The 26084-nt window shown below is 40.5% G+C and overlaps 1 protein-coding gene across 1 annotated transcript in view; it reads left to right on the top strand.

Annotated features, from left to right (window-relative positions):
- YWHAE (tyrosine 3-monooxygenase/tryptophan 5-monooxygenase activation protein epsilon) overlaps positions 1 to 26084 on the top strand; it is a 53521-nt gene that overhangs the window by 799 nt on the left and 26638 nt on the right. The window lies entirely within an intron of this gene.

Below are 26084 nucleotides of genomic sequence, written 5' to 3'. Positions count from 1 at the left end.
GAAACACCCGCCACATGGGGGAGAGTAGCACCAGGAGCTGCAGCGCGGGCGCCTTTCAGGGAAATATGGCGGGTGGGGGCGGTGGCTTTTCCCCGGAGGCCCAATGTGGGGCGGCGGCTGTGGAGTCTCACAAAGGAGAATCCTTGCGAGCGGAGGGCTTCTTGGGTTTGTGGTGGAGGGCAGTCTGGGCTGAGGGTTGGGGAAGGACAGAGTGGGAATCACTGCACTTCATCCTTGAGCGGAGGCCAGCTGAGATGCTGCGATCGGGATTTCCTTTCTGTAGGCCGGCACACCTTGTGTTGAGGGTTTTTTTAGCCTTTACGTTCAACCTCGCCTTCTTCTGGGGAGGTCTAGGAAAACCTCACTCACGGTCCCTTTCCTCGGACTTCTGGAGAGCTCGAAGTTCTTGTAATCATTTTCTGGCACCGTTAGTTGGGGGTTCTGGTGGATAGAGCTTTGAACAGGAAACAAGGAGACCATGACTCTCAGTCCCTCGAATGCCCGTGCCTCAGTTTACCAGTTTGTAAAAACGTTGATTTTCCTGTTGACACGCACCATTATGACAAATGGAAAGACCTGTGGGAAAATAAAGTTATTTCAAATAACGTTTAGTAACTGCCCTTTGGTCGACTCCCCGGGATCGGAATGCGTGTTTGTACTCCATTGAGGATCTTAACCTATCCCAAGCTCTCACCTTTTGGATTTTGAACATAGGGCATCCCGGAAGATCCTATTTTCTTTTTTCTATTTTAAATAAATGGCTTTGGGTACAGATTTGAACAGTTCTTTGTTCATTGCTTGTTTGCCCCTCAAGGTTCTTCATTTCTTCAGAACTTGATCGAAATGTCCATTGTGTCCGTTTAGTTATTCTCAGGCTGCTTTTTTTAAAATTGCCCCTCACTCCCTTCATTTTGGACCTAGGTACTTGAATTACCCCCATATCCGTTAAACTGTGGTATTATAAAAACAAAAATTCTTAAGTGTGGCTTCTGTGCTTTTAATGCTCTCTAGCGTGAGACAAGGTTGGAATCCAGTGCCATCGATCTTCAGATTTTTTCGTAATTACTGAATGTTTTGTAGGGCCCTTGCTTTCCTTGAATGCCAGGTTGGTCATGTGAATAGCCTCAAGGGTAGTCCCAGTGTATCATCATACATTTAGGATTCAGGAATTTGAAAATTGGGAAAAAAAGGCCAGGAACTCAAATCGAAGAAAGGTGTAGTGCACTAAATTTCGTTTTGTAAATCCTTCAATGTCTCTTTATTGAACAAAAGTCTTGGGAGGGGGAGGGAAATAAGATGGGGAAGTACAGCTCAAGGTCAGATTTGTCTTTATTTCAGTGTTTAAAAGTGAAACAATGTAGGTGTGCTGGTAGTGGAAGTTCTTTTTCTTTTATCCCCTATGCAACCAATGGGTTCCTCTCTCAATCTATTAGTGTCCTTGGGAGGAAACTTGAAATTATATTTGAATGCTTTCTGGTCGTAAGAATTTAGGCTTTGAGTAAACTTGCTATGATAACCAAAAAGGATGTGGAGGAGGTTTTGTTTTTGTTTCTTTTTTTTAATTTGTTTTAAAAACTGAATTTGGAAGCTCATGGTTGTAGCTTTCAAGTAAGTGACGGTTTAGTAGTAATATTTTGGATTTGGGTGCTGAGGAATTTTAATGAAAGCCCTTATTGGTTATTCAGCAGAGCACTATCTAGAGAGAGCCACATCGTTAGTTAAACGTTTTGTCTCCTTCAGGATAGAAAGTGGGAGGGAAATAGAATCTACCAGGTGGGGAGGAACTCCAGTGACTGTTGGGCACAGGACAGGGAGGAATTTATTGGAAAGGAAGAAAAGGAAGGCAGTCATCAGGAATCAGCCTTTACCTGTGTCCACTCTTTTATTGGGTACAGTAGTTCAGTTTTGTTTGTGGTGACTAAAATTCCCCATAGTTTTAGTCACCGAACAATAAGTGGTGTGGGGAGTGGAAGAAAGGAAAAGTGAGTTTGAATGATTTGGTTTTGGGTACTTGGATGTAAATACTGGCTTTTCTTGTTCCTGCAGTATCTTATTTTGCATACCCTGTTGAACTTTTTTGTAGCATTATTTAGTTATATCCTGGGGAATTGGAATCAGTTTATATGGATAATTTAATGGTACTAGAGGAAGAGCTAAGCTGTGTTGAGGAAAAAGACATTTGTGGGTTGCAGATAGGAAATATTGAAGTTTGGGACTAGGACTGTTCACCCTGAAGATTAAATTAAGTCAGAAGTCTAAGGAATAGTTTTTATAACATTTGTAGCTGTTTGAGTCAAATCTATTACCTTTTAGCATTCCTGAACCAAGTCTTACCCTCCCATATATATGAACCACACTAGTAAAGAGAAGAGATGATTTCACATTTTTCAGAGTGGAGGGGTCAGCATAAAGTACATTTGGGTTTGTGAGGTAGTTGCTCGCTTTGTCCTTTCCTTACCTTTTCCCTGTGATGATTGATGCCATCTGGGGTAAGAGTAAAGTTTTGATGGTCACTTTTGATCATTCATTCTGTGAATGCATCAATACTAGGAATGCATCTATTCTAGTCACTTACTTGAGAGCTGTCCCTTTTTTTTTTTTTTTTTTAAAGATTTTATTTATTTAACAGAGAGACAGCGAGAGAGGGAACACAAGCAGGGGGAGTGGGAGAGGGAGAAGCAGGCTTCTCGCGGAGCAGGGAGCCCGATGGTGGGGCTCGATCTCAGGACCCTGGGATCATGACCTGAGCCGAAGGCAGACGCCTAACGACTGAGCTACCCAGGCGCCCTGAGAGCTGTTCTTTTTAAAACACCAGAGCCTCATCTCTTTAGCTTATTCTGGTAGTCCGTGAAGGGTGGGGACGTGTTTTGAAATAACTCCTTAATACATGTTAGGAAAAAAATGGGTAAATAGTAAATTAACTTTATAGATTTATTTATTTTAGAGAGGGAGTGAGCAAGGCATGAGCAGAGGGAGATGGGGACAGAGAATCTTAAGCAGGCTCCACGCCCATCGAGAAGTCTGGTGCAGGGCTCGATCTCACGACCCTGAGATCATGATCTGAACCGAAACCAAGAGCCCGATGCTTAACCACGACTGAGCCAGCCAGGCACCCTAGGAAATTAACTTTAGTAATGAGTTTAAAACAGGTTGTGATGTTCTTTTACTTAGGCTAGTAATTTTTATTACTGCTTTTTCAGTTAATGGAGTCAACTTTATTGTATATATTTTTTCTCCTGCCTAAACATAAGCAGAATTGGGTAATGCAATAGGTAGCTTTTAGTCTTCATATTTAAAGCAGATGCTCTGTTGTGTTCAGAGTTTTATTTTTAGTATTTTTTTTTTTTTTTAAGTAAACCACCACATGTGGTTCTTGAACTCACCGACCCCAAGATCAAGAGTCACATGGCCCACCACCTGAGCCAGCCAGGCACCCCTACTTTAGACTTTTATACAATATTGTGCGTAGTGGGCAAATTTCAGTTTATTTTGTTGGCTTTCCAAACTATGGAATATAATGAAATCATTGTAATCTGAGATGACGGGAGTAAATTCTTACTACTGTGGACATTCCTCGGCATCCTTTTCACCTTTATATGAAAAGGTCTCAATTTGAATTCTGGTAAGAGGTAGAACACACAGTCTGAGCAAAATCTGGATTCAGTAAGTCAAGAAAACACATTGAAAGTTTATACAAACAAGCAGGCTTTTCATAATTATCTAATGGCTTGGTCAAGGGAATATGAAATATTTAAAAAATTTCCTGACTTTCACCTGGTATAGCAAGTGAATTTTCAGTCTGGTAACTTATGTACATAATTTTACAAATGAGTTACCAATACTTTAAGAAGTTGATCTGAAAGCCTAATTTTTTAAAAAGAGGCCTGTAAGGCTGATTTTGCAGCAGTTTTTTTTACGTTATGTTTGTGTGTATTTAATCAGTAATGACAGGAGTAGGGTAAAGGTTAAATTTTTAAACTATGTAGTGCCACATTTACATAGAATTTCACTCACAAACCACTTTCACAAACATTTTTTACTTATTTCACGTATCAGTGAACTAGATAATGTTACTTCCATTTTATGGTTCAGGAAAGTGAATTTGAGATTTAATGATTTTTTTTTTCCCTCTACCACATGACTGGTTGGCTAGTAAATGGCAAAGCCAGAACTTGTCTGGTGACTTTTAGACCAGTACTCCTATTTCTCCTAAGCCACTCACAAAAGACCTATGTGTAACTAAGTAAGGTGGTACCTTGGGGTGGGGGGGAGTGTGCTATTTCTTTAGCAGTTACTTCAAATAATATGTCTTGGTGTTTATGACTGGTATCCATCATAAATAGTAGATAAAATATCTTCATGCTTTTGTAAGGAAACCTCGTGCTTTCAAAACAATCCCATTTTGGGGTACCTGGCTGCCTCAGAAGAGCATGTGACTCTTGATCTTGGGGTCTTGAGTTCAAGCCCCATGTTGGGTTACTAAAAAAAATAGTCTTTAAAAAAAAATCCCATCTCAAGGCACAGTGAAAGAAGTTAGAATGAGGGATTTTAGGTAATCTCAAAATGTGTGTTTGCATACTGTTTCCTTGGTTTGTCATGATGTTTGTGCTGGGGTATGGCTAATGCCATGCATTTCTGCAAAAGCTTTTTTAAAAGCAATCCCCCCACCCCCACTTTTGTCTTGGTGGATGCAGCCTTTTAGTTGATGTAGTCAGAACACTTTTAGGAGGGGGAAAGGTTGGCAAATAATTTGCAAATGTTGTTCCAAATATTAGCCTAGATAGCCGTTAAACAGAATCCATTAAGGGGTAATGAGGAACAGCAACAAAAAGTTATGTCTACTATTTCTGAAATGGTTGGTTAACAGTTTGATACAGTTAAATACCGATGTACCCTAGATGACAAATTGGTTTGCCAACATAATTCTATGGTTTGAGCTCATTAACTAACTATTCATGTTAATGAGGTTACATAATAATAACTGGGTCATAATAACTGTCATAATAATTAAAGGGTCATCCAAATCAGGATGCCTTGAAACGAAGGGGTACCAATTCATGATAGTCCTGGGACAGTAAGCATAAACTATGATTGTCCTGAGCTGCAAACTTGCCTTATGGTTATCATACCTAACACCATTTGTTCTACTCATCTCATTTAGGTACATACAAAAGTTTTTAAGCTTTGTCCATCCCCTCTACCACAGAGGTATCTTAGATTTAAGTCCCTTTCTTTCTGAAATGAAGTCAACATTTGGCAGAACATAAGAGAAATCAAAGGCAGAGTGAAAGATTTCCTCCTTCCCTCTCCGCCAATTGGGAACTTGAAAAGTCAAGGATATGGTAGTTGCTGAAAATAGAGCTTGCTGGCATACCAACTAGTCAACCTGACTGATAGTGTCGGAGCCAAGTATGTTGGTTTTGTATATGTCTACCTTGAGCTAGATCAGTGTTTAAAAATACTTAGATGTTAGCAGCAGTGTTTGTCCCTAAGCTCAGAACTTTTTTCCCCAAATACGTTTTTACAGTCTCACCCATACCTTGTTAGGACTATTCGGTTTAGAACATTGAATTCTGTTTAGTTTAGAAACATGGCCATGATCCTGGTTTATCTTGTTTGAAATTTACCCTCTTGCCTGCTAATTTACAGGGTGGTTATGAAATTATAGGGTTTAGTAAAGGGCAGAGTATAATACTTGCCAGATAATATTATTTGTTGTGAAAAATACCTTTTTTCCAGTATGAAAGATGAAGTAAATGTTTTGCTGCTGATATACTATGGTCATATTAGAAGATGACCTACCTTTTTTGAGTTATTCCTAGCAAGCGTACTCTTGTGGTTTTAGTTTCCAAGTTAGATTTGCATAAAGAAAAACTAGTTCTCAAAATAAAATCCTTAATTGTAACTCAGATCTGAAAATTTGCATATCCCGAAAGTGAAGGTGGCTAACTTATTCCCAAGCAATATAATCTATAATTTGGCCATGTTGAGCTGCTTTGTAGTTCTTTTGATATTAATTTCAGGTTAATATTCAGGAGAATATGACTCTCTCCTTGGCAAATACAACACTTACATGTGGATTTGGAATGAAAGGTTCCGTAGAATAAAAATATAAAGTAATTCAGGGTTAAAATATTTTCTTTAGCAATCTCACATTACTGACTAGGAACATAATGATACTACCTATAACCAGTTTTGTGAATCGGGATTCTAAAGGCTTAGGATAAGCCTTGGGCAGTGAATGGGTTCTAATTAATAGAATGCTACCAATTAATATTACTTAATCCTTGGTGGTTAGTCATTTGAGGTCTTTGGAGGACCTTGGAATGGTTATTGAGAACACCTTTGTGTTGTAGAAATGTGTCCTACTTAAGAATTTGTGTGATTGATTTTGATTAATTGATTTTGTAAAAAAGATTTTATTTGAGGGGGGGAGGGGCAGAGGGACAAATAGACTCCCCACTGAGGGAGGAGCCCGACCCTGAGATCATGACCTGAGCTGGTCATATGCTTAACTGACTGAGCCACCCAGGCACCCCTTAATTGATTTTTTTTTTTTTTTTTTTTTTTGGTAATAGGTTAAATTTTAAGTAGTAAAACTTTATGAAAGTATTACCATGAAAATTTCAAAACATTGTGTGCTCTTTGACTGGAAAATATCACTGACAGTTATGATACTGTTTTTAGGTTTTCCAAAAGGAATTCATTAATGAAATTTTGACTTCTTTCTCACAACTTTAAAACGGCTGAAAAAATTTTTTTTTTTTTTTTTTTTAAGATTTTATTTATTTGACAGAGACACAGGGAACACAATCAGGGGGAGTGGGAGAGGAAGAAGCAGGCTTCCCGTGGAGCAGGGAGCCCGACGCGGGGCTCGATCCCAGGACCCTGGGATCATGACCTGAGCCGAAGGCAGACGCTTAACGACTGAGCCACCCAGGCACCCTGAAATTTTGATGAGGATTTCTTGTCTGTTCAGAGACTTAGGAAAGGTCACATTGGTAATAAATATGAATAAATAGTGTAATGTCTATCTTAAACTGTATCAGTACAAAGGTTATTTCTGGTCATCTTTTTTCCCAGATGTATTCTTTTTTTATTTTTTATGTATTTATTTTTTATTTTTTATTTTTTTAAAGATTTTATATATTTGACAGAGACACAGCGAGAGAGGGAACACAAGCAGGGGGAGTGGGAGAGGGAGACGCAGCCTCCCTGCCAATCAGGGAGCCCGATGCGGGGCTCGATCCCAGGACTCGGATCATGACCTGAGCTGCAGGCAGATGCTTAACCATCTGAGCCACCCAGGCGCCCCAACCCTGATGTATTCTAAAACAAAATTTTAATGTTTCTTGTTTGTGTCTTCTAATTCTACAGGAATTATGAGAAGAAATTTAGACCTTGAGCTCTTTTTTCCTTTTTCCCCCAATATATCAGTGTCTTAGGTCACTTACCTTGCCAATCTCTTACTTTCTGCCTCTATTTTCTTTGCACCTCATCTTTTTGGTTCTGCCACAGTTAAACATGTTTGGCTGCCTGAGGGAATATCCTCTTAAACTCTAAAAGGAGAAATCTCCTGCTTTGATGGAGGAAGAGGGAATTCCCCACCTCCCCCAATATTGAGACTGATAGGAGAGAGGTACTGTTTTGCAGTCATAATTACAGAATCTGGGTAGGTTGTCTTGTTTTTTACCTAACAATCTAATTGGAAGGTCTTTAGAAGGCTTAAACAAAAATTTTTCCCGTTTCTAGGGGAGATAGGAGTTAATTTTACAGTGAGAGGTACTTCTGTTTAGGCTGGTACCAGAAGAAAAGAAATAGTATGTGCCTGAATGTCAAGATTATTGGTTTTTTTTGAAAAGCTTTAGTATTTAGAGTATTAAAAGTAAGTTCCAAAGGCATTTGACAAATACATATTGAGATCCAACTATGTACCAGGCACTGTTCTAGACACTTGGGATTCATCATTAAACAAAATAGACAAAAGGTCTCTTTAAGGAGCTTATATTGTAGTGAATGTATAAATAGTTTTAGAATTATTCTTCTGTTAGTATGTGTAATTGAGTTAATTTGAATTAGTAACAACAGTGGTGTTGACCAGAATGGACTATATATACCTAATGCTGGTCCCTGTCCCATATCAAAGACTAGAAAACTACATGTGCTTTCTTTTCCTTTCTTTCTTTTTTTCTTTTTTTTTTTGAGTATGCTCCACGCCCAGCATGGAGCCCAGCATGGGGCTTGAACTCAAGACCTGAGGGGAGATCAAGAGTTGGATGCTTAACTGACTGAGGCACCCGGGCGCCCCTTAAACGTACTTCCTTTATTGACTACTATTGTCAAGTGGTGCTAATAAATTGAAAAGCTTTTAAAAATTTTTCATTGACTATATGATTATAAAACTCTATACCATTTATTATTAACAACTGTATGCCAGGTGCTTATCATTTCTCTCAATCCTCAATTAAAAAAACCCTGCAAAGTAGATATACCACCCATTTTACCGGTAAGGATTAAGAACTTTAGGAAAAGGTGACAGGTAATGGGTAACATCACTGGGATGGATCTCTCACTCCCAGGCTGATAAGACTGCCATACTTGTATGTAAACATTAAACTGCTTGAAGCACTATTTCTGTTCCTTAGATTTTAATTTTATAACTTAAAAGTTGCTTTGAACTTAATGTCTTTCTGTTTAGCATTTTCTTTCATACGAAGGAGACAGAAGGGTATGTAGGTTGAGTATATTTTCCAGTGGAGAGGCAACAAGAGACAGAACAAACACTGGACCAGAAGTCATTAAATTTAGGGGGGGGGGGTCCTGTAATGTCCAGACTTTACCTCAATTACTTTCCCTTTAGACATGTTACTTTCAGGGCCTGTTTTTCCCATCTGTATAATAAGAGATTTCGGAAAGTTATTTTATGAATTTGCGGCCTGATTTTTTTTTTTCCCTACTTCAGCCAACTTAGCTACTGGTTCGTGGAATAGAAAACTCCCATTCTCCAAATTTGCATTTATATTTGTACTTGTGTTGAATGAATTATAAGGTTGAACTATATGAAATTGCCAGTTTCAGTCATTTTTTTGGTTGAAATGTAGTTAACATATGATGTATACAGGTATACAGTGTGTAGTGATTCAATAATTCTATACATTATGCAGTGCTCAGCACAATAAGTGTAGTTATTGTCTGTCACCATACCAAGTTATTACAATATTATTGACTATATTCCCTATGGTGTATGTACTTTTTATCATTGTGATTTATATAACTGGAAGTTTGTACCTCAGGTTCAATCATTTTAAACCTACAAAAATGATCATTTTCTGTGGTACAACCTAAGTTAAGTGGTGGTTGGAAGGTCAGGAAGGTGAGACCTCCATTTCCCAAAAAGGCATTAAGCTTTTAAGGAAGTACCAGGGTAATTGAGGTACTGTACATGAATATTTTCTGAGGTTGGTTTTGCTTTTTGTACTTAGCTAATTGATTTTTACCTGTTTTCGTTTTCTAGGTCTGTCGTCTTTTTTTTCTCTCTCAGGATAATAGATTAAATTTGCTCTGTTTGCAGGTTGTTGTTTTTTCTTTTTTCTTTTCTTTTTTTTTTTAAAGATTTTATTTATTCATTTGACAGAGATAGATGCAGCGAGAGAGGGAACACAGCAGGGGGAGTGGGAGAGGGGGAAGCAGGCCTCCTGCTGAGGAGGAATCCCGATGTGGGGCTTGATCCCAGGACCCTGGGATCATGACCTGAGCCGAAGGCAGACGCTTAACGACTGAGCCACCCAGGTGCCCCTCTTTTTTCTTTTGTTTTTAAGATTTTATTTATTTGAGAGAGAGAGCGGGCATGAGAGGGGGAGGGTCAGAGGGAGAAGCAGACTCCCCATTGAGCAGGGAGCCTGATGTGGGACGTGATCCCGGGACCCTGGGATCATGACCTGAGCAGAAGGCAGTTGCTTAACCGACTGAGCTACCCAGGCTCCCTAAATAAATCTTAAAGAAAAAAAAAAAACCCAAAAAACTGGGTGCCTGGCCGGCTCAGTCAGTTAAGCGACTGCCTTCCGCTCAGGTCATGATCCTGGGGTGCGGGGATCGAGTCCCACATTGGGCTCCCCCTGCTCTGCAGGGAGCCTGCTTCTCCCGCTCCCTCTGCCTGCCACACCCCCTGCTTGTGTGCTCTCTCTCTGTCAAATAAATAAAATCTTTAAAAAAATTTTTTTTTTTTTTTTTAAGATTTTATTTATTTGCGAGAGAGACAATGAGAGAGAGAGAGCATGAGAGGGAGGAGGGTCAGAGGGAGAAGCAGACTCCCTGCTGAGCAGGGAGCCTGATGTGGGACTCGATCCCGGGACTCCAGGATCATGACCTGAGCCGAAGGCAGTCGCTTAACCAACTGAGCCACCCGGGCGCCCCTTTTAAAAAATTATTTATTTGAGAAAGAGACCTGGTGGGCGTACGAGTGGGGGTAGGGCAGAGGGAGGGGGAGGGAAAGAGAGATTCCCAAGCAGACTCCCCACTTAACCTGGAGCTCCACATGGGGCTCCATCTCACGACCCATGAGATCATAACCTGAGCTGAAATCATGAGTTGGATACTTAACCGACTGAGCCACCTAGCCGTCCCTGTTTGCAGTTCTTTTTTTCTTAAGATTTTATTAATTTTTTGAGAGAGAGAGAGTACAAAGGGAGAGTGAGAGGGAGCAGCAGACTCCCTGCTGAGCAGAGAGCCTGATATGGAAGTCGGCCCCAGGACCCTGAGATCATGACCCAGGCGTCCCTACAGTTCTTTTAACGAAGCACTTTTAGGGTCACTGTGTAGTACAACTTCTGGAACTGTGTAACAGGTACTGCAGATACGTTTTGAAAATTTTGGAGAAAAGGTGGCACACACAGTTTTTTCCCCCTCAAAATGAATCTTTGTTTTTTGTTTTTTTAAGGATTTTATTTAGTTTTTTGACGGAGAGAGATAGCAAGAGCAGGAACACAAGCAGGGGGAGTGGGAGAGGGAGAAGCAGGCTTCCCGCCAAGCAGGGAGCCCAATGCGGGGCTCGATCCCAGGACCCGGATCATGACCGGAGCTGAAGGCAGATGCTTAATGACTGAGCCACCCAGGCACCCCAAAATGAATCTTTAAAAAAAAAAAAAGATTTTTGTTTATTTAGATTTCTTTATTTGAGAAAGAGAGTGAGTGCACAAGTGGGGGGGGCAGAGGGAGAGTAGCAGATTCCCCTCTAAGCGTGGAGCCTGACTTGGGGCTGGATCTCACAACCCTGAGATCATGATCTGAGTGAAAATCAAGAATTGGGTGCTGAACCGACTGAGCCACCGAGGCACTCATAAAGATTTTATTTTTGAGTAATCTCTGCACCCAAAAAGGGACTAGAACTCAAAACCCTGAGATCAAGAATTGCACACTCACCAGCTGAGCCAGCTGGGCAGCCCAGAATTTATCCTTTTTGGCTAGTTGTCAGAATAAAAAGAATGGAAAAGACCACTGTACTTACTTTTCTTTCCAGAAGAAAATTGGTCTCAGTGATAATATTTCACAGTTGGTAAACTGCAGTTGTAAAAACAAGTTTGGATTTATTAGATTATGTAGTAGTAATATGCTTCCTTAACTGTAAACAGTAGAATCTCATTTGTAAATGTGGAAGTTTTCTTACTATTTATTTATTTATTTTAAAAAGATTTTACTTATTTTGAGGGAGAGTGCACAAGCAGGGGGAGGGGCAGAGGGAGAGGGAGAAGCAGGCTCCCCCACTTGAGCAGGGAGCCCAATGCGGGGCTCCATGCCAGGAGCCTGAGACCATGACCTGAGCCAAAGGCAGATGCTCAACCAGTTGAGCCACCCAGGCTCCCCTCTCTCTTTTTTTAGAGAACTGATACTCTCCCTCTTATCCCTCTCCCATTTCTAGCTTTGAAATCTAAGAAATCCTTGACTTATTTCTCAGCCTTCTAGCTTTTAACATGGCCGTTGAGTATGTTGAAATGTTATTTAATCAAGGAATAGAGAAATTAAAACAATGTTGAGCATAAGAAAATTACCACTGTTCGTAACTTCTTGATACGAGAGTAAAGCTTTATAACGGGCTGGATAGGAGAGAAACTCTGGGAACTTAATGATACAGCAATATGGCCCTCTACTTTTTTTCTCTTTTGAGTTTTATTTATTTAAGTAATCTCTACACCCAAAGTGGGGCTCGAACTTATGACCCTGAGATCAAGGGTTGCATGCCCTTCTGACTGAGCCAGCTGGGTGCCCCTGGCCGTCTACCTTCTCTTTATGTACCTTTTCAATATGTGGCTTTTTTTTTTTTTTAAAGATTTTATTTATTAGAGCACAAGCAGGGGGAGTGGCATGTAGAGGGAGAGGGAGAAGCAGTCTTCCCACTGAGCAGGGAGCCCAATGCGGGGGACTCCATCCCAGGACCCTGAGATCATGACCTGAGCCGAAGGCAAGACGCTTAATGACTGAGCCACCCAGGCGCCCTTTGCCAACATTTCTTTAGTCATTTTGTCTTTACCTTTAATTCTTGTCTATCAGACTGCAATAATATTGTTTACCACTTTTTCCTCCACTTTAAAAAGCTGAAAGTTTTGGAACACTAGTATATGTATAGTAGTCTATTTTATTTTAGTTTTGTATGGCTTTGAAGATCATTAGATTAAGAGAATGTTTGCTTTATGCCTATTTTAGGGACCAGTCTAAAGTCTTTAGGTCAAGTCTTGAGGTCAAGTCTAGATCAAGTAGATTTATTTCACTAATCAAGATGTTTAAAGAATCAAAATTACTTTTTTCTCTTATTTTTGACTTTCGGGTTTTTAAGCTTAAAAATCTGAAACTGATTTTTTAAGTTTACTGACACTTGTGAAGCAGAGGAATTTAGGAGGACAGTCATTACTAAAAATAGTAGTCGGCTAAATTGCATTAAAATTAACTTGAGCAACTGGGATATTTTCCAGCTGAAGTATCTGTTCAGTGTATTTTCTGGATTTTTTTTTTCAGTTTTGATATATTTATGTATTTATGGAAAATGTGAAAAATCAAAGGTAGGAAGAAAACTTGTATGAACTGGTGTTTTCTGTGCAGTAGTTTTTTTTCTTTTTTAAAGATTTTATTTTACAGAGAGAGACACAGCGAGAGAGAGAACACAGGCAGGGGGAGTGGGAGAGGGAGAAGCATGCTTCCGGCTGAGCAGGGAGCCTGATTCGGGGCTCGATCCCAGGACCCCAGGATCATGACCTGAGCCCGAAGGCAGATGCTTAACGACTGAGCCACCCAGGCGCCCTTGTGCAGTAGTTTTTTGTTCTGCTGTTTCATTGTGGGGTTTTTTGTTTGATTGTTTTTTATATATCTCTATATCCGGTTTTACTTAATTTTGCACTTTTTTTTTTTTAGACCTGAAAATATTTAAAATAAGCTCTGTGCCCAATGTGGGGCTTGACTTCACAACCCTGAGATCAAGAGTTGCATGCTTATGCTCCACCAACTGAGCCAGCCAGGTGCCACTGGTTTTACTTAATTTTTTTTAAATAAGGAGTTACTGTTTATATATTAGCAATAAGTATTTTATTTTTTATTTATTTTTATTTATTTATTTGACACAGAGAGAGAGAGAGCACTCAAGCACAAGCAGGGGGAGAAGCAGGCTCCCTGCTAAGCAGGGAGCCTGACGTGGGGCTCAATCCCAGGACCCTGGGATCATGACGTGAGCCAAAGGCAGCCATTTAACTGATTGAGCCACCCAGGCGCCCCTGGTTTCACTTAATTTTGTATCATGGACATTTTTCTTCTATCATGAACTATTTATAAATTTTTTAGAAAGAATTTATTGTTTTAGAGAGAGCAAGTGAGCTGAGTGTGCATGTGAGAACGGAGGGGAGGAGGGAGAGGCAGAGAGAATCTCAAGCAGACCCCTAGCTGAGTGCTGCGCCCTGAGCCCAATGAGGGGCTCAATCTCAGGGTGACCTTAGCTGAAATCAAGAGCCGGACGCTTAACTGACTGAACCACCCAGGTGCTCCTATTTGTAAATATTTTTTATTGGCTATAGACCTGCCCACTGACAAATTACTATAAGTTTTTGGGTAGTATATTGCTAGTAACAACTGCAGTGAAATACTTCTATCCAAAATAGAATTTTCTTTAATTTGGGCTATTTGCTTAGGAGAGATTCGGAGGAGTGGAATTTACTGGTGAAAGTAAATAAATGTAAAGCTTTTGGCTTCTTTGCTCTCGTTGTTCTCTGAAAGGATTTTTTTACAGTACCACCAATTTATAAATGTGCAGTGCATAATTTTTTCACCACAAAACTTCATATATTTAAGTATTTTAAATGTTACTTAAAATGTGAAATGCATACTTTTAATTTTTGAATTACAAAAATCTAAAATAAAATGTAAGAAAGTTAAATTGTGTAGTCCCACGAAATAAATACTGATAGCTACTCCGCCCTGCCAGTAGTTACTATTGTTATTGTTAATGGTTTGAATATACTTTGAGAACTTCATTTTGCTCAAGTGCTAATGCATGTATAAATGCAGAAACATACATCATTTTATAGACACCAACATGCTGTTGATTTAGCATGCATTATTATTTTAAATAACACCAATAAAGGAAAGTGCTGCCAATTGCACCATTGACACATCACTAAGAAAAATCTGGATTTCATTGATGTTACTGTGAAAATGTTTCCTAAAATAGCTGATGTACAATCTGCATTATATTTTTTTTGTGGAAACATAACATATTATTTAGCAACATGCCTTTTTTTCTCAACCACACATTGTGAATATTAAAAAATACTTTGGGGCAACTGGGTGGCTCATTTGGTTAAGCATCCGACTCTTGATTTTGGCTCAAGCCATGATCTCAAGGGTTGTGAGATCCACTCTCGGCATGGAGTCTGCTTAAGATTCTCTCTGCCCCTCCACCCTCTTAAAAAAAAAACTTTAAAAACAAATTGGATGGTTTTAGCCAGACTAACATGAAAACTTAACAAATGGTGTGTTGATATAGGTCAGTCTAATCTCTAAAAAAGAAAAACTTAAGGAATTTTAGTGTGCAGCCAGGGTTGAGAACCACTGGAATCAATCATTGTTTCTCATATGCCTCACTGAGTGTACTTATTAAAAATTTAAGCGTTTGGTCCGTATCTAAATTTAATTCATGTCTCTGGGTATACGGCTGGGTTTGACTAGATGACCTTGTAATGTTCCCTTCTGTGGGCTGTCTCAGCTGTTTTTTCAGCAGTTAAGTAATTGCCAGGGATTGAGTTTTAGAATATTGGAAGCTGTGTGTAGAATATTGGAAGCTGCATAGCTTTTTGTTTAAGTTTTGTCTGTTAAACTTTTAACAGACGATGGTTAATGGTTATGGATATAGTTGCCCAAGTGTGGTATTACAGGGTTAGTTACTGCCTTGCAAATGATGGAATATTTAACATAACTTTAGCTTTACTTTTTTTTATTTTTAAAAATTTATTTATTTATTTTTAAAGTAGGCTCCACCCCCGGTGTGGGGTTTGAACTCACAACCTTGAGATTGAGAGTTGGGTGCTCTACTGACTGAGCCAGTTAGGCACTCTATATAAATTAAGGTTTAAACTTAGCTATAAATGCTTATCAAATTTAACCTGACTTAAATACTATTTATCTTGTTTCAGGGTTGCACTGCACGCCTTATGGTCTAATGTTTCTTCCCTTCATTTACTGTAGCTTGTTGATTTCTGTCATTTTCCCCTGTATTGGCTTCTGTATTTTTTTTTTTTTAAAGATTTTATTTATTTTAGGGAGAGAAGAGTTGGCGCGTGTGCGCACAAGCTAGCGGAGGAGCAGAGGGAGAGGCACAGACTCCTTGCTGAGTGCAGAGCCGGATGTGGGACTCGATCCTGCGACCCTGAGATCATGACCTGAGCCGAATTCAAAAGTCGGGTGCTCAGCCGACTGAGCCAACAAAGTATTCCCATTCTTGGGGCTTTTTAATGAATAGATATTTCTTTAGTGAGTTTTGGGAATGAGTTTCCCCTTATAAATGATAAAAGAATTTATCATTGTACCTAATATAGAAGAGCTTACAGTCTAGTTTAAGGAAAATTGTGTCTAAAAAAAAGAATGAGGGGCAACTGGGTGGCTCAGTTGGTTAAGCGTCTGCCTTTGGCTCAGGTCATGATTGTAGGGTCCTGGGGTGAAGCCCCGCATGGGGCTGCCTGCTTGGTGGGGAGTCTGCTTCTCCCTCTGTCTTGTGTTCTCTCTATCTCTCAAATAAATAAATAAAATCTTAAGAAAAATAAAAACTGATTATTGCTAACTTCTGTGATAACAGGAATTTCAGAAAAGGGGAACTGAAGGCATTATGGGCTGTGGTTATCAGGGAAACTTGAGTAATAGAACCAAATAGATAGAATGAATTCATTGGGGTGGGTAAGATTTGGGTGGTGGGAGGAGGAGGTTCTTTCAGATACATCATCAAAAGTATAGTATTGGAATTAAGTACATGAGGCTTAAGAATGGAGTATCTAGGCTAGAAAGAAGAAATGGAGACAGATTATGCAATAGGTTGTATATATTAGGCTTAGATTCTAAACTCTTGTGTTCTTTATTTAGCTCATTAGTACATGAAGCACATTGTTAACATTTCTCTAAAGGGCTTACATCCTCCTGGATTCCTCCCTCCCCCTTTTTGTAAATCTTGGAAGACAGGCAAGCAAAGAAAAGCATTTTAACATATTGAGTTCTGTTATGTGCCAGAGAATTTGCCTATGCACTCTTAAGTCTCAGAAGCCAGTGAGAGATGGGTATCTCAAGTTGTAGATGAGGAAACAGGAAACAGTCTCATAGAGGTTATGTAATATAGGTCAAATAACATGTATGTAAATACTTAAGCCAGAATGAAAGTCTCATCTAAGTCTTTCTGGCTGTAAAGGTGGTGTTTTCCTAGCATTGCTGTGTTTCTCACAGTGTGTGTGTGTCTTTTGGTCCACCTAATAAGAGTACAAGTGATAAGTATATTTGACAAGAACAAATAAAATCTTAAAAAAAAAAAAAAAATGAAGTGTTATTAGAATAGGATGTCTTTAAAGAGACTTCCCCGTCCTCCTGTTTTCTGTTTCAAAAATCCTTTTTCATAGTACTCAACACAAGTGTACTTCTTTCTTTCTTTTTAGAGATTTTATTTATTTTAGAGGGAGCATGTGTGCCTGTGGAGGGGAGAGGAAGAGAGAAACCCAAGCAGACTATAAGCTGAGCACAGAGCCCGATGTGGGGCTTGATCCCATGAACCTGAGCCGAAAGGGTCAGATGCCTAACCGACTGGGCCCCCCCCCCGGCGCCCCCCACAAAGTGTACTTCTAAATCAATTTGTAATCCTGTCCACTTTAAGCCATTTAAACATTTGCTTAGTGGGGAACCTGGGTGGCTCGGTTGGTGTGTCTGCCTTGGCTCAGGTCACGATCCCAGGGGCTTGGGATTGAGCTCCACGTGGGGCTCCCTGCTCAGCAGGGAGCCTGCTTCTCCTTCTCCCTCTGCCTGCAGCTTCCCCTGCTTGTGCTCGCTCGCTCTCTCTGACAAATAAATGATATCTTTTAAAAAAGATTGGCTTAAAGAAAAATCCCAGGAGCAGTGTACAAATCTTGCCAAATTGTTCACTTCAAAGCCAAATTGTTTACTTCAAATTATTCCTTCCTTTATAACTCTTCTTCGTCTTCCCTTTTTTTTTTTTTAAGGTAATTTTTACATCCAATGTGGGACTCGAACTTGTGACCCTAAGATCAGGTGTCCTTTGCTCTACTGACTAAGCCAGCCATGCACACCTTTGTAATTCTTAACTGACTCTTAGGATACATGTCCTGGGGCACCTGGCTTGCTCAGTTGGTAGAGCATGTGACTCTTGATCTCAGGTTGGGGGTTGAGCCTACTTAAAATACATACATATATATATCCTAATATTTTGCGGGTTTTTAAATGTAGTCATCTTTACCATATTACAATAGCGTTTTATCTTTATAGGAAAATATAAGTGATACAAGACTCCTAAAGCTCACCTCAGGTTTTTATTGTAACCTTAGATCCTTTCTATATTATTTGCTATTGGAATTAAAGTAGTTAAGATTTTTGGGGCGCCTGGGTGGCTCAGTTGGTTAAGCGACTGCCTTCGGCTCAGGTCATGATCCCAGGGTCCTGGGATCGAGCCCCGCATCGGGCTCCCAGCTCGGCGGGAAGCCTGCTTCTCCCTCTCCCACTTCCCCTGCTTGTGTTCCCTCTCTCGCTGTCTCTCTCTACGTCAAATAAATAAATAAAATCTTTAAAAAAAAAAAAAAGTAGTTAAGATTTTTTTTAGGGGTGCCTGGGTGGCCCTGTCTGTTGGGCGACCAACTCTTGATTTCAGCTGGGGTCCTGGGATCAAGCCCTGCGTTGGACTCTGTGCTCAGTGGGGAGTCTGCTTGAGAATTCTCTCTTCCCCTCTCCCTCTGTACCCTTCACCCCCATGCTTGCTCTCTCTCAAATCTTTTTTTTAAAAAGTGGTTTTTTTTTTATAGATTATAGTTTTGAGTAATGTAAAATCTCAGTGTTTTAGCATCCCATAGAGCTCTTAAGTGATTTGGAAGCACACTCATACCAATGCAAATAGCCTTTAAAGTGATGGTACCACAACCTTTGAGTACACCTAAACAGATGAATTATTTATTTATTAAAGATTTATTTGAGAGAGATTGAGAGTGTGAGCAGGGGGAGGGACGGGCAGAGACGGGCAGAGGAAGAGGGGGAGAGAGAATCCCAAGCAGCCTCCCCGCTGAGCATGGAGCCTCACTTGGGGCTCAGTCTCACGACCCTGAGATCATGACCTGAGCCAAAACCAAGAGTCAGATGCTTAACCTGGGGTGCCTAGGTGGTTCAGTCAGTTAAGCATCTGACTCTTGGATCTCAGCTCAGGTCTTGATTAGGCTTGTGAGTTCGAACCTTGGTGGAGCCTACGTTAAAGAAAAAAAATGCCCTCACTGGTTTCATGAGACCAGAAATATCCAAGTGAAAACTGCTTCTCATTTCCTGTTACTATTTCCTTTTTAAGTAAAGATTCATATGGTAAGTCCCTCTTACAGTACGTTGGAAAATTCCCCCCAATAAACTTGCATACTTCTTTTTTATAAATAACAATAAAAACAATTTAACTTCAGACATTTTTTTTTTTTAAAGATTTCATTTTTTTTAGAGAGCGAGCACAGGCGGGGGGGAGGGGCAGAGGGACAAACAGATTCCCCACTGAGCAGAGAACAGGATATGGGGCTCGAACTCAGGACCCCGAGATCATGAACCAAAGTAGATACTTAGTTGACTAAGCTACCCAGCCACCCCATAACTTCGGACATTTTAAGTTGTTGCTTTAATTGCTGTTAAGCATAGACAAAATTTATGGTCTTATTAATTAATTGTTCATAATTCTTAAGTGTATCTCAGTGTCTGACTTGACAGCCTTTTTTTTTTTTTTTAAGATTTTATTTATTTGAGAGAGAGAATGAGAGAGAGCACATGAGAGGGGGGAGGGTCAGAGGGCGAAGCAGACTCCCTGCTGAGCAGGGAGCCTGATGCGGGACTCGATCCAGGGACTCCAGGATCATGACCTGAGCCGAAGGCAGTTGCTTAACCAACTGAGCCACCCAGGCGCCCCCCCCCCCTTTTTTTTTGAAGATTTCTTTATTTGAGAGAGTGCAAGTGAGCATGAGTGGGAGGGGCAGAGGGAGAGGGAGAGAGAATCTCAAGTGGACTCCACGCCGAGCACAGAGCCCCCAATTTAGGGCTCCATCTCACAACCCAGAGATCACTACCTGAGCTGAAACCCAAGAGTCTGCTGCTAAACCGGCTGTGCCACCCAGGCGCCCTGACTTGATGGCCTTTTTTATTTTAGTGTGGTTCCATTGGCTTTTCTTTTTCTTTTGACACACTGTAGTACTCCCTCTCCTCTTTTCCCAACTTCTGTACTTAGGTGGAAGGGCCATGTGAGCTGTTCTCATCAGTGAAACTTGAGCAGAACTTATGTAATTGTAGAGGCAGTGAAAACCCCTTTCCTGATTATTTTGTTCTTCCCTCTTCTGCTTTGACCAGGAATCCTCAACTACCAAAAGGGATAGGTCCTCATTTAAGAAACCTTTGTTGTGTGAAGTCTCTGAAATTTGGGGAGTAATTTGGTTCCCAAGCATTCCTATCCTATCCTTTCAGAATACAGAATTATCAGTCACAATTTAGGGTTATATCCTCCCCCTGCCCCCGGGGTTTATCAGTTCTTTAGAAAAGGTTTAAAACATGTTTACAGCCTGTTTTGTGTTTTCAATTTTGAGATGCTAAGTAGATTATATCTAGTCTACTTTGCTTTCCAGAATCTTAGGGGATTGTTTAAAATTATGTGCTAGCTTTGGGGCGCCTGGGTGGCTCAGTCGTTAAGCATGTGCCTTTGGCTCAGGTCATGATCCCAGGGTCCTGGGATCGAGCCCCGCATCGGGCTCCCTGCTCCGCGGGAAGCCTGCTTCTCCCTCTCTCACTCCCACTGCTTGTGTTCCCTCTCTCGCTGTGTCTCTCTGTCAAATAAATAAAATCTTAAAAAAAAAAAGTTATATGCATCCTTTTAAAAAAATAAAATTATGTGCTAGCTTCTTTGAAGATGAAAATTGTCCTTTGACTGTTAGCTTGAATACGTGCATGCCATATGAAGGACACTTTACTTCCATGGCTACCTCAGAACATGAATGAATCGTAAAGGGGCATGACACTTAACTTCTCTGTGTAGACTAATTCTCTGGTGGAATTCCTTCTTTTTATTCCTTAATTTCTAAACTGCATCTCTTAGAACTATGTACTGATATTTTAAAGGAGACATTCATCACATTAAAGTTCTGGCCAGCCAGAGCTCTTTTATCTTTAGGTCTTTTCGTTCTCCATTTGGCCCTCAATCTAGCACTTCTCCCAATTTATTTGCTGGCACAGGTCTGGGTTTATGTTTTTTATTCATTTGGGACTCACCCACCCCTCCACCCCCCATGCAGACATCAGGTTTTCCTTTGCTGCTGTACTTACTCCCTTTTTAGCCCAGAAGACACAAATATTTTTTCTACATATGGTGCAAGAGACATTCATCTTTTTTTTTTTTTTAAGATTTTATTTATTTATTTGACAGAGACACAGCGAGAGAGGGAACACAAGCGGGGAGGGGGAGAGGGAGAAGCAGGCTTCCTGCGGAGCAGGGAGCCAGATGCAGGGCTCGATCCCAGGACCCTGGGATCATGACCTGAGCCAAAGGCAGACGCTTAACGACTGAGCCACCCAGGCGCCCCTCAAGAGATATTCATCTTAATGCAGGGATCTCTGCTCTCATTGTTAACAGTATCTCTGATAATCATAAGATGGGAACATTGCTAAATTTAAGCTGTTGACACTCCTTCTAAGTTCACCTCTTTTTTATCATCAAAGGATAAAATACCTTTTTGCAGCAGCTGGGAAAATGCTGGAAGATGTTTTTTCTCTTACTTCTTGCTGTTCTGTTCTAGTGCAGATGGCTTTCTGTGATGGTAAGTCTCTATTGTATTTGTCCTTGTTTTTAGATTTTTGGTTATTTGTGAAGTATCTGTGTGGTAATTAATAGTCCTCATGTGATAAAGGAAAACTCAAGATGGTGGCATTTTATTGGGATGTATAGGTCTTAGACTGCCACTTACAATTGTACAGTAGATTCTCCTTTTTTTGGTAGAAGTATTCTGCATAGAAATTTTATCTCAGGTAAAGACTTCTCTATTGGTATATGCATATAAAATATATTCTGGTATATCTCAAACAATTTCAAACAGCCAGGCCTGAGAACTAATAATTAGTCTAGAGAGATTTTTACTCAGATGATTTTTATAATTATACCAAGGTGAATTGTACAGTTTTACAATTTACAGAGGTATCTTGCTTTTTTCTTGACCCCCCTCCGTCCATGATAGTTCTGCGTCATCCCTAAGATTGCTTTGCATTCTTTCCATTTGACATAGTGATTTGGGAAACTTGCCTTCATGCAAGCCAGTCTTTGGAGGAGTTTCTTTTCAACAGTCTCCAGTCAACTGAAGATTCCACTGTCGTCATCATCATGTTGTCATCCAAGTTACTTTTCACCGAAAGGGGGACTAGAGTTTGGAACGTAGCTACTTAATTAATTCATCTTAGTTTATTTTTTTAATTGTGTTAAAATACACAACAAAATTTAACCATTTTTACTTTTTTTAAAGGTCTTTATTTCCCTTAAAGATATTTTAGAGAGTGAGCGAGCGAGCAGGGGAGAAGGGCAGAGGGAGAGAGAGAATCCCAAGCAGACTCCCTGCAGGGTGTATAGCCTGAGGAGGGCCTTGATCCCAGGACCCCAAAATAATGCCCTGAGCTGAAACTAGGAGTCATTGGCTTAACCGACTGAGCAACAAAGCCCCCCCCCCCAAGATTTTATTTATTTGAGAGAAAGTGAACACGCACTTGCTGGGGGAGGAGGGGCAGATGGAGAGGGAGAGAGAGAATCCCAAACAGACTTCATGCCAAGTGCAGAGCCGACGTGGGGCTCGATCCCAGGACCCTGAGATCATGACCCGAGCCAAAATCAGAGTCTGATGATGAAGCGACTGAGCCACCCAGGCATCTCTGTCTTAACCATTTTTTTTTTTTTTTTAAGATTTTATTTATTTTACAGAGACACAGCGAGAGAGGGAACACAAGGGGGGGGGGAGTGGGGGAGGGAGAAGCAGGCTTCCCGCAGAGCAGGGAGCCCGATGCGGGGTTTGATCCCAGGACCCTGGGATCATGACCTGAGCTGAAGGCAGATGCTTAACAACTGAGCCACCCAGGCACCCCTGTCTTAACCATTTTTTTTTTTTTTTTTAAAGATTTTATTTATTTATTTGAGAGAGAGAGAATGAGAGACAGAGAGCATGAGAGGGAGGAGGGTCAGAGGGAGAAGCAGACTCCCTGCCGAGCAGGGAGCCCGATGCGGGACTCGATCCTGGGACTCCAGGATCATGACCTGAGCCGAAGGCAGTCGCTTAACCAACTGAGCCACCCAGGCGCCCCTGTCTTAACCATTTTTAAATGTACAATTCACTGGTATTGAATACATCACATTTCTGTGCAGTCATTACCACCATCTATCCTCCTATCCCTTTTCATCTTGTCAAACCAAAACTGTATACCCATTAAATAATAACTCTCCATTATCCCTCCCCCCAGCCTGTTACAATATCTGTCTTTATGATTTTGACTAAGTACCGCATGTAAGTGGAGTCATAACGGTATTTGTCTTTTTGCGATTGGCTTCTTTGACCTGGCACAATGTCAGGGTTCATCCATGTTGTAGCATATTGCAGAATTTTCTTTTTTTAAGGCTGAATAATATTTTATTGTGTTCATTTATTACATTTTGATTATCCATTTATCCAGTGATAGACACTTGGGTTGTTTCCATGTTTTAGCTATTGTGAATAATGCCGCTATGAATATGGGTGTACAAATAGTTTTCATGACCCTGCTTTCAATTTTTTTCATTATATTCTGAGAAGTGGAATTGTTGGGTCAAATGGTAATTGCATTTTACAAAGTTTTTGAGGAAAGAGCATATTGTTTTACACAGCAGCTGTACCATTTTGCATGCCCACCAACAGCACAGCGTCTTAATTTCTCCACTTCCCCCCCAATGCTTGTTTTCTGTTTGTTTGTTTGGGTGGTAGCCATCCTTAGTCTCTTTTTTTTTTAAGTTTTTATTTAAATTCCAGTTAGTTAAAACAGTGTAATGCTAGTTTCAGGTGTACAAAATAGTGATTGAATAATTCCGTACACATCAGCTGGTGGTCACCACAAGTGCACTCCTTAATCCCGATCACCTGTTTCACCCATCCCCCACCCACCTCCCTTCGGATAACCGTCAGTTTTCTACAGGAAAAAAAAGTCTGTTTCTTGGTTTGGCTGCCTCTTTTTTCCCCTTTACACATTTGTTTTGTTTCTTAAATTACACACATAGGTGAAATCATACGGTGTTTGTCTATCTCTGACTTACTTTGCTTGGCATAATATTCTCTAGCTCCATCTATGTTGGAAATAGCAAGATTTCATTCTTTTTTATGGCTGAGTAATATTTCATTGTGTATATATACCACATCTTATCATTCATCAGTTGATGGACACGGGCTCTTTCCATGATTTGGTTATTGTAAATAATGCTGCTATAAACATCGGGGTGCAGGTATCCCTTTGAATTGCTTTTTGTATTCTTTGGTTAAATACCTAGTAGTGTCATTGGTGGATTTGGAGGATAGTTCTATTTTTAAAACTATTTTTAGAACTTTTTATTTTATTTATTTATTTGAGAGAGAGAGATCATGAGTGAGCATACAAGCAGGGGGAACAGCAGAGGGAGAAGCAGACTACCCACCGAGCAAGGAGCCCAAGTGGGGCTCTATCTCAGGACCCTGAGATCATGACCTGAGCTGAAGGTAGCTGCTTAACCAGCTGAGACACCCAGGCACCCCTATTTTTAACTCTTTTTGAGGAACCTCCATACTGTTTTCCACAGTGGCCACGCCAGTTTGCGTTCTTAGTCTTTTAAATAGGATAAAGGAAAGAGCTAGGATTTTTCCTTCACTCTCTTGGTCTAAATGAACCCTAGGGGTTTTTGATTGGGAAAAGTGGCATTTTTTTAATCCTCTGCTATAGATTGCTTTGATGGGCTTATTTCCCACCCACCCCCCTTTTTTACACCAACCAGTCACTTTTCTGTATAAAAGACAAAGTACAGCCCTACTTCTTCTGCCTGCCTTTTCTTGATAATCTATAGCAGAGGAATTGGTAAGGCTTCTAGACCAGGTTCTCAGAATATCCCCAAATGCTTTGACTCTTGTAAATTATGAAATGGTGATAAAACCGTTAGTCCTTTGGTGTATAGGTAGGATTCAAGGTCAGATACTTAAGTCTTGTTAATTATTGTTGTTGTTTTTACAGAGCTGGGGGGGGGGGGGGGGAGAAAGAGAATCTCAGCCTCAATGCCCAGGGCTCCATCCCACAATGCTGAGACCATGACCTGATCCAAAATCAAGTCAGACGGTTAACTGACTGAGCCACCCAGGAGCCTTGTTAATTGGGAATATTATTTGAATGTATAGGCACTTGACCAAAGTGTGCTAACATAGGACACTATATTAAATTCCCCTTTATATATTTAAAGAACAGACCTCAGACCTTCAGGATGATACTTTGGGTCTCAGAGGACTTCCTCAGGGACAAATACAACTAAATTTTCTGCTAAATAATACTAGGTGCGGGAAATGGGGCACCTGGGTGGCTCAGTCGTTAAGCGTCTGCCTTCGGCTCGGGTCATGATCCCAGGGTCCTGGGATCGAGTCCCGCATCGGGCTCCCTGCTTGGCAGGGAGCCTGCTTTTCCCTCTCCCACTCCCCCTGCTTGTGTTCCTGCTCTTGCTATCTCTCTCTCTGTCAAATAAATAAGTAAAATCTTAAAAAAAAAAAAAATACTAGGTGCGGGAAAAAATGGCTATTGAAACTGCTGAGAAAGGACTTTAGACTCTCTGGTCCTACCTAGAGAGGGAATCCTTAAAGATTGATTTACCTCTGACCTATTCAGTCAGGGCCACCAGAATATATTTGTCATTCTTTTTATTTAACATATTTTGTCTTACCATTTTTATTCTTTCATCAAATGTTCGTGTGTCTTTTGTGGCATTAGATACGGTGTTCTTCTGGGAATATACAGATGAAGACACAGTTTATGCCCTTTTAAGAAGGTGATTAAATTTTTTTAGGAAGGTAATATTTGATGGGAGAAAAACACTGATCCTCAATACAGAGAAATATGAACATGGATTGAAAAGTACAGGAAGGCTTTACAGAAGAGATGTTTGAGTTTGATTCAGAGGGATGAATAGTTTCCCAGGCAGAGGAAGGGTCATTGGCCAACTAATCGACCTTTACATAAAGCAAACCAAAGATCTCTCCAGAACTTTGAGTGATAGAACCTTTTTAAGGCAGTGCCTGATGCTCTGGCCCTTTTCTTCTCTTGGGGTGATTACTTTC

Source organism: Phoca vitulina, unplaced genomic scaffold, assembly GCF_004348235.1.
Source record: "Phoca vitulina isolate PV1807 unplaced genomic scaffold, GSC_HSeal_1.0 scaffold40, whole genome shotgun sequence".
NCBI lineage: Eukaryota > Metazoa > Chordata > Mammalia > Carnivora > Phocidae > Phoca > Phoca vitulina.
This window is presented reverse-complemented; position numbering and strand designations above follow the sequence as displayed.